At 38.7% G+C, this 9,964-nt stretch overlaps 1 protein-coding gene across 1 annotated transcript in view; it reads right to left on the bottom strand.

Moving 5' to 3' along the window:
• Positions 1-7,673, bottom strand: part of LOC107045915 (sodium-coupled monocarboxylate transporter 1) — an 81,146-nt gene extending 73,473 nt beyond the window's left edge. The window contains exon 1 of the mRNA XM_015268324.1: positions 7,638-7,673. The gene's annotated coding sequence lies outside the window, so the exon portion shown is untranslated. The remainder of the gene's footprint in view (positions 1-7,637) is intronic.
• Between the last annotated feature and the right edge of the window lie 2,291 nt (positions 7,674-9,964).

Below are 9,964 nucleotides of genomic sequence, written 5' to 3'. Positions count from 1 at the left end.
GCGACCACAGGGTCAGATTTTCGGTTTTTACTTGGAACAAGGTTCAGATTTGTTAACACTTTCTTTTTTTATTTGGACAATGCATGCAAGCGGAGGGGCAAGAGTAGCTAGAATAGATTCTGCAACCTTCTCCGCTTGTTGGATAAAAATGTCAAGCCTCCGCATACATGCATCTCCCCTCCACCCTCCCGTGAAATGTCGATTTTCGAGATTAAAAAAAAAACAATAATTGCATTTTTTATTTCAATAACGCATGAGTAAATAGGGATATGAACGCAGATTTAATATAGGCCCATAGAATTACGGGGACCGGCAAGGATTTGGAAAGTCTGAATGCAAGTCCTGCTTACACCTAACAAGTGCTGAAGTGGGACATAACCAGAGGTAGAAAGGTCTCGGAAGCACTTGGGAAGAGGCTTCCCAAGACCTATCCAGTTCTGAACGGAGAGACCTAAGTAGAATTTGTCAGGTCCAATTATTCGACTCGGGCACGTCCCCTCCCATGTACCGCAAAATCAAAACTTGTTTTCTCTGCACAATTAATTATCAGTCAATAATTAACATCCGTACTGAACAATTTTCCATGATTGTGAATGAAAAATAACTCATTTAAGTCCGAAAATTAAGAGTGAAAAATAGAAAAAATCATGCAAGTTTCTCTATATAGTGACAAAGTCCGTAGGGATATCCCCAACGGTGTTGGGCCAACATCAACCTTCGTCAAACATTCAGAGAGGGAGTGAAAATAAAAATAAAACTACCCGTTTATCCCGCCGGCAGGGTAACTTCCACGAGAAACTTATCTCCCAGTGAGCTATCTCAGAAACAGTTTCGAGGCGAGTAGAAATCGTTCAAGTGACAGTACAAACGTCTCTGTCCCCAGCGAGCGGTGTACCATTTTCTGGATACTCAGTGGCAACACACTGCCAGTATCAATTTCAATACGCGTTATTATTTCCCTGGCAACAGTCCCACTGGACTGTTTGCGGTGGATTCTGAGAGACCTCCCCGTACCTCCGTCAACTCCGTCTGCTGTTTCCTTTATCCATTGATGGGCCGCGGCAGATACCTCTCCCGATTTTTTTTTCAATGAACGAGAGATACATCAGAATGAAGAGAAACTGATGTTTGTTTCGATTCAGTGAGAGCGTATGCGTCTCTGTGATACCCGTTATTGAGAAATATCGTAGTTATGTGGTTGAATTTGGTGATGCATGTGGGGTTGAGCAGTAGAAAAACCATCCGTTGCCAATAAAGTTGAGCAGAGGGCCGCACATTCCCGTATTTTTTTTCTCTCTTCTCTGGGTGATAAATTGTTACGAATCTCACGCGCGAAAAAAATCCGATGATTTGTTTTTTATGCACATTAAAAATGATCCATATATTCAGTATTTTATATCTCAATACTTTTTTACTATCCCACTGTTTACTGAAATAATAAAAACTGTGAATGAAATGTCATTTCGTCCAACAATCCGTCGTTGCGATTCAACGAAAAATATTTTAATTAAAATATCAAATAACGATAATCAAACAACCGAGTTATCTACTTTGGCCCGGATAAATCCACTCACGAAATACGCATCCATTATTAATATTTCCTCAAACAGGAAATGATTGTAGATATCATTATTAGGCCTACAACGTAGAATAGAATACTTTGTTTCCTTGACGCTATTATTACAGTTTCACATCTCCATAAGCCATAGAATAACTACGTTTTATTGAGCCTAGTGACAAAAATTAATGAAGGAATGATGTTGGGCAGTAAAAAAACCATCTGTTGTCAATAAAGTTGAACTGAGTGGAACACATTCCCGGTTTTTCTCTCCCGTTTCTCTGTGAGGAATTGTTACGAATCTCATGCGCGAAAAAAATCCGATGATTTGTTTTTCAGCACATTGAAAATGATTCACATATTCAGTATTTTATATCTCAACACCCTTTTAGTATCCCACGGTTTACTAAAATAATAAAAACCGGGAATGAAATGTCATGTCGTACAACAATCCGTCGTTACGATTCAATGAACAATACTCTTATTAAAATATCAAATAATGGTAATAAAAAAATCGAGTTATTTACTTTGCCACACTGAGAAAAAAACTTCTAATATCGGAAACATATTTTCTTGAGAGAAGTAAACTATTTTCAATGGCTTAAATACCAGACTGTGTGCACTCCACGGAACTCGAATAAATTTTCATTCATCACTATCGTTCCGCGTTACGTCATGAATATTTTACATATTGCAATACTGGAAGTGCATAACGAAAAAGTCATGAAAACAATAAAGACTAGAAGATTGACGATTCTTCTACGCGATTTAAGTAAGTTCATTTGCGACAAAATCATACTTGAGTACAAGAATATTTTAAAGGATCAGGCCTTTCTCGGATCATGTGAGTTGAGATGCCTAAGAGAATTAAGCAATTGAAGAAAATTCACTTGTCTCAAGAAAATATGTTTCAGATAGACAATTTTTTCTCAGTGCATGTATAAATCCATGCACAAAAAACGCATCGATTATTAGCCTTCCAGAAACTAAAAAATGTCCACAAAATATTTTTTGACAAATATGATTATAAATCACATTCGTCAAAAAATACTTTGTGGACCGTGTGATGATTTTATTGTTACTGCGTCCAAAAAAGAATCGCAGTTAATTGGGCCTAGTGACAAAAATGAATGGAGGAATGATGTTGAGCAGTAAAAAAAACCATCTGTTGATAATAAAATTGAGCAGTGCCCCATATTCGCGGTTTTTCGTTCTCTTTTTTGTGTGATGCCTAGTTATAAATCTCATGCGCAAAAAAATGCCATGATTTGTTTTTATGCACATTAAAAATGATCCATATATTCAGCATTTTATACTTCAACTAACGATAATGAAAAAGCCGAGTTATTTACTTTGTCCCGGATATATCCACTCGCATCAGGTTCAGAGATTTTCTGACGAATGTGACTTTATAATCCAAGTGGAAGGCGAGAATCATGATTACATTTGTCTGAAAATACTTTGCAGACCGTGTAAAGCACGCCATTTTTTGTGACTGTGTCCAAAAAAAATGGCGATTTATCGGGACTCGTGACAAAAATAAATGAAGGAATGATGTTAAGCAGTAAAAAAATCATCCGTTGCCAATTAAGTTGAGCAGAATGCCGCATATTCTCGATTTTTTCTCGTGTCTACGTCTAATGAATTGTCATGAAACTCATGCACAAAAAATTAGATTTGTTGTTTTACGTGCATTAAAAGTGATCCACATACTCAGCATTTTATATGTCAATATCCGTTTGCTATCCCGCTGTTTACTGAAATAATAAAAACCGGGAATGAAATGTCGATCCGTCTGGCAATCCGTAATTTCAACTCACCGAAAAGTACGTTCATTAAAATATGAAGCAACGAAAATTAAAACACCGATTTATTAAAACATTTTATCAATTTCACCTAATTTTAACATTTATATAGACCTTCAATATCACATTAACAAAATCTAATCAATGAATCAATTAAATAAAACTGTTGTAATTTAATCGTTCAAGTATTTAATCCATTGAGCAGAATCAACAAAAGGAAAAGGAAATATTAAAAAAAATAGAAACTGAGAGATCCAATGTAATAAACATAGAAAGATCTGTCAATTTTTAAATACTTTGAAAATCGTATTAAACATAGAAGTGAATTAAATCCGTTAAAAATCATTTTTCATTTTAAATTAACAATAAACCAAATTTTAGGATGACCTGAGTGACATTATTTGTAACTCAGAAGTATCGCTAACGCGATGCATCATGATTTTTTTGTCACTGCGCCTAGTAACGAAAATGAATAATGTTGAACAGTATAAAACCATCCGTTGCCAATAAAGTTGAGCATTCTGCCACATATTCCCGGTCTTTTCCCTTTTCTCTGCGTACTGAATTGTTATGAATGTCACATACAAAAAAATTAGATTCGTTTTTTATGCATTCAGTATTCTATATCTCAATAACCTTTTCCTACCCCACCGTCTACTGAAATAATAAAAACCGGGAATGAAATGTCGATCCGTCTGACAATCCGTCACTTCAACGGCCCGAAAACATTAAGCAACGAAAATCAAAACACCGAGTTATTTACGTTGTCCCGAATAAATCCACTCACGAAATACGCATCTATTATCAGCATTCCATCAACCAAAAAGTAACCGAATGAACGACAGCTTTATCGACGAAATAGAAATATCCTCATGGAAATTTCCCACCAATTCACCCCCCAAAACTCACCACAACATCACCCAATACAAGCATTCCTCAATATCTCCAATTTCCATACCTCCCCCGGTGAAAATTCCAAAAATAACCTCAAATCCGAGAGTTGAAAATTGATAGGGCTCCCACCAAATAACTTCGAAAAATGATAACCGAATATTTGAAAGAGAGCTCTGCCATCGAGAATCCCCCTTATAGAGAATAAGAAATGATATCCAAGGATAAATTGCCACAATCCTGAGGAATCCTATAACGAATGATTGGCCATTCACACTCAAAACTCGGACATTTCGACTCTTCCAAGGTGTAAAAATAACAGATGCGAGGAAATTTAACCGTGAGAGAGTCTGGCTAGAGGGAAAATTGGAAACTCCGGAGAGATGAGAATCGCGAATGAAACAAATGACTCTGCATTACGGGAAATTCGCTATTGGATGGGACAAAGTTGGTGATCTATGGAGTCTCCATTTCTTGGACTATTAATTTGCTCTTCTTCTCTGCGGAGGCACTAGTTTATTTATAGTCCATGGAAGACTGGTGATTGCGCAATGTCTACTATTGAAGTATCAGGTGGAATAATCGGGAGGAAGTGAACGCCTGAAGGGGGCGGGGGTGAGGAGGAGAAGGAAGAGGAGGAATTTAGGAAATGTAGGGTGCAGAAACTCTCGGCAAATGCGCTAAGGAAATCCAAGGGAGTGAGAAGCCAAAAGATAGATCGAACTACTGGGGAAGAGGAAGTTTGAGGCGACGATGAGACGCGGCGGTTGGGGAGAGGGAGGGAGAAGGGGCGGGGGAAGCGAAGGGAGAGGGTGAGGGTGTCTCTTCGATTTGTGCGCTGTTTGAGATGAAACGATTGGTAAAGACCCAGGGAGTTGAGAATCTATCGCAAGTGGATTTGAGGATGGCATTTGGCCCAAGGAAAATGAATGAATCCGGTTTGCAGTCGAGGCAAAATCTCATATCCCCGGAAGCTCGTTGACTATCGCCAATCTCGATTAACTGCAGCCTCAGATAAACGAAAATCTCTGGTAGTGAATTTCAACCGCACGTACAATCGTGGCAACGACGGGACTGGTGGTGATGATATCACGATTTCTGATGATCAAATTAAAATCATGAGGTTCGAGGTGTTTTCAATTCGGCAAACTTATGGTTGGGGAGTTTGGCGGGTTTTAAGGGGATTCGGGTGGAGTGCATTTTTTAAAGGAATTGGAGGGGTAATGAGGAGGCGGTGACGAAAATTTCGATGGAATTGAAGGAGCGGAATCAATTGGAGAATAGATTTTTTGTTTGAGAAGTTGGAGGGGCTAGGGGAGGGGGGAGTGTTTTTAACTCAGTGTACATTAGGTTAGTTAAAAATTGATTGTGTGTGAGGATATTTTTCCAACTTTTGAAAGAATTTTTGAGTTTTTAAATGATCGTAATGGGACAATTTCCCGAACAAAAAAATTTTTGATGAAGAATATTGTCGCAATAATTAACCACATGTTAGAAGAAAAAGCAAATGTCATGGAAAATTGACTAGTCATTTTCATAAGAGTGACATTGAATTCGCTGTAGAGGCGAAAAAATTTTATAAAATTTCATATTTCACCGAGAATTCAATGAAGTTTCATATTTTTGAGGAGCAGGAAGACGACAATTCTCCAATTTATTCTAATTCTCAATAAAAACATGAATATTTAGTACCAAATTACGCTGAATTATACATCAATTGAAAATTCAAGAATATATTTACCTGAAATATCCCGATTTCTATCGATTTTCATGGAATTATTGCACTAAATTTTAAAGTTTTCATTAATTTTTCCGTAAAACTGCGGATTTTCAATGACGAAATTTCTTTAAATTTTAGTGAAACTATAATGTGATAACAATATACAAAAAATATACTGGAGATTTCAGCCAAAAAATTTTTGACAGTGTGTATTTTTACTGTTAACCCTTTTCTATTCCAGTTAACAACGAAAACTCTTCAAAATTCAAAGTTTCGGCAAATTTACAGGTTTTTAACCATGATAAGTTATGATTTTTGCCTTGTTTGGACTCGAAACTACTCAAATTTACTTGAATTTCGTACGAAATTTGAAATTTCATGAAGTTTTTCCATCAATAGAATTAAATATCCACGGAATTTCATTTTCCCCAAATCTACTGAAATGTTCAGATATAAATTTTCCGCAGTGTAACCCAAGAACGATTTCCCCCATGAAGACATCCGTCTCCCCCGAAGATTTCTCGAGATCTTCAATCAATCCCCCGAAAAATTGAATTACCCCTCCCCTCGTTAACACCCCCCACCCCGTTCCATGTCACAAGAATCTCACCAAAACCTTGATAGCTGGATTGAGTGTCACGTGCCTCACATAACTCCATCGCGTGTCCTGTCCCACTCCTCCCCGACTAAAAGTTCACCTTTCTTCACCAGCAACTGGTCCTCTAAGAGTGCCCATACAGAAGCCAATGTAAAGTGAACCGAGTGCAATCGCAGAAAAGTCGAACGGAATCCGATGGAAGAAATAACTCGCAGTTACAACTGCTACTGAAAACTTCCCCCGGTTTAACAAGTTCCCCGGGTATAATTGAATTTTCTACTTCTCAAGAATTTCCCACTCAATCGTGTAGAATTCAGGTGTAAGTATGAAGCCAATCGTTCCTCATCAATCTCAAGCGTAATCGACCGGACATTCGACGACAGAATTCAAGGGCCAGCGAGGGACAAAGATGAAATGGCTTTACAAGCCGGGTTCTCGAGTAAGTGGTTTAGCATCGGGTCGATGGCACTCCGAACCTACGTCTGAGTACGAAGAAAGAGGGGTCGACAAAGATGCGAGAGAGAGCGAAAGGGCACACGAGGCAGGTTATTGCCAATAGGGAAAGGCGAGTGACTCTGCGGGTGGGCAACACCGAGTGAGATGTAAAGGGATGTACTCATGACGTCATGGTTGCCCTCCGCGAGTCCTTCCACCTCCATTTCTCATCAACCCTATATCTCTATCCCGATATATACGCCCGTAACCCTCCCTAACCCAGAGAGAAAGAATCGCGAGTCTTGTGAGGGTCGATACACCCCCTCACTCCCTCCTCCGCCCCCTCCCCCAGCCCACTACAGCTGACGGGAGATGCGCGCGTCACGCGAAATGCCCTTACGTTCTCCCCATCTCTCGTCCTAACCGTACCCCAGGTTATCCTCACTATATGTTTCCTCTTCATCTCTCATTTGGCATTCCCAATTCCCAAATGCGTGTTCTCATCCAATGTCCCTCGCTAATGCACACATATTTACAAACATCACTTGCACGCAATACCATTCTCCCTTTTACACCTGAACTAATATGTGTACGCACCGACTGCTGTCGTTACCATTGAACGTACATAACCTCAACGAGTTGACGAAGCGCGCCTTCAACACGATAACCTCAAACTCTCATCAGCGCTTGCGTTCAACCAACACTGGCCTCTGGGTTATCAGTGTATGCGCTTTCCTCTCCTACTTCAATCGTCGATGCCACCACTCCAACGCGAGTGCTGTATCCCTCCGGCGATCCTACGAGTGACGTCACAAGGGCGGGGTCCTCGTTAGCAGCGGACTCTCGCCTGGCGCTTCGTCTCTCTGTTCCACCCGTTCACGTCGGCCGCGAGGGCTCTCTGGCAGTCGTGCAACACGTGGGGAAAGAGTCAACGTCTGTATGCTAGTGAACCAGGCCGACCTAATACCGAGGGGATGTGTACCCTCTTTCTGATGAAACTGGGTTGGCGGAGGAAAATAAGGGACGCTCAGGAATTTACCCCAGATGTTATAAATACATGATTATTAATGTTTTCTTCTAATTTTGGGAGATGACTGGGCGGTATCACAGGTCCGGCGTTATGAGATCTTGATGATTGGTGGGTCACTCGAATTTCATGCGTCAGTATTCAATTTTGGGGAGGACTTAATGGGGCGTTAATGATTCAGCAGGATACTCCTCATGAAAGGGAATTGCGGGGGGAAAAATTTGTAATAAATATTGGGCCAACGGAATGGGATAAAATTACCTGAAAAATTTTATCCTGCGGGGGAATGGAAATGTAATGAAAGGCGCGTTCTGTTGTGAATTTTGAAGAGGATCAGGTGAAGTGTAGTCGCGGTAGGTACAACGCCAGCAAAAAATTGAAATTTCGTGAAGAATTTGATAGTACTAGGGCGTCCCCTAGACACCCCCTTGTGTTTATGCCTTTACATTAGGGGAGGCGATGCTTGCAGCGCTCAGCGGAAGTGATGCCACAAGATAAGACGAGACAAGCATTACGTAATTTTTGTCTTATCTTGTAATTTCAGGATTTTTCTCTTGTCTTGTCTTGCTTCAATTGGCAAGAGAAAATTTGTCTCTTGTCTTGTTGGATATGAGCAAGAGAAACAAAATCTTGTCTTGGCTTGCGTTCTCTCGTGCACCTCGACACTTTTATTTTTCAATTTCGTGAGATTAATAAATTAATTTTCTCGTTTGGCTCGTGTGGCTCCTGATTAGTTGACAATTTGTGCATCCAGTGTTCCTTCAGAATGGTTATTTTCAAAAAACCATTTAGATGGTTGTTGCCTCATTATCAGAAAACATCGGAATCGATTGAGTATCAAAAATGTTGAGTACTTGCTGTGTACACTGACAGGCTGATTCACTTATTCCAAACGAGATTCGTTAATAGTTAATTGTTAGAATAATAATAATAATAATAATAATGATAATAATGATAATAATAATAATAATAATAATAATAATAATAATAATAATAATAGTTAATAGTTGAACTTGGAAAGTGAAAATCGAGTCAAACAAGGCTCCTGAAATGTGCATTTGTTAACTATTAACGAATGAACTTTTGGTGAGACCAAATAGACCCTTGTCTCCAACCAAATCCATTCGTTAACAATAACTAATCATTTCTATTAGTGTATGAATTCAGAGTTCTCATCTCCACTAGCTCCGATAATAAAAGATGCGCTATTCGAGAAGAAAGTTTAATATAATCGAGGAATACATGATTCTGCACAATATCCAGGGATAGACAAAGTGTTATTTAATAAAATGGGGTTATATTATCGCTGACTTGAGAGTTTTTGACGAATTTTTTGATTAATTATTGTCTCTTGTTCCATAATTCTTTTTTCTCTTGACTCTTGTGAACTTTTTTCTTGTCTTATAGCCCTTCTTACTGAGAGAAAAACCTATCTCTTGTCTTGTCATATTTCTCTTGACCGGTTAAAAAATCAGTTATTTCAAATAAATAAACTGTTTGTTTAATATAATTAAATCCTTTTTTTGAAACGGATAAATAAGTCTACTTATTTGTAACAAATATAGTTTTGAAATAAGTGAAAAATTTCAAATAATAATATACTGTCGATAAACGTCGTACATAATAAAGGATAGTCTTCCTATTTCCTGGCGATGCTACTGAAGCATTCAATATTCATTAGGAATAATTCCTCGTTTTAATTTCCGAATTATCCACAAGTCGCAGGTGTTACTAACCATCGAGTAATAAATATCAATATTTCTACGACTATGACATCACTCTCACGATACCACGCACGTCCCTGACTCAATTCTAAAATAAGTATTCAATTATCCTGAGAACTTGCAACACTTTGGCAGCTCCAAGGTAGTCTTTACTCGCAATTAAACAAGTACGTAGATTCTGTTAACATGAAATCATTTACAATTCT

The sequence above is a fragment of the Diachasma alloeum genome, unplaced genomic scaffold, assembly GCF_001412515.2.
Source record: "Diachasma alloeum isolate Michigan unplaced genomic scaffold, Dall2.0 Dall_scaffold_01127, whole genome shotgun sequence".
NCBI lineage: Eukaryota > Metazoa > Arthropoda > Insecta > Hymenoptera > Braconidae > Diachasma > Diachasma alloeum.
The sequence above is the reverse complement of the archived record's forward strand: the minus strand, read 5'-3'. Positions and strand labels throughout refer to the sequence as shown.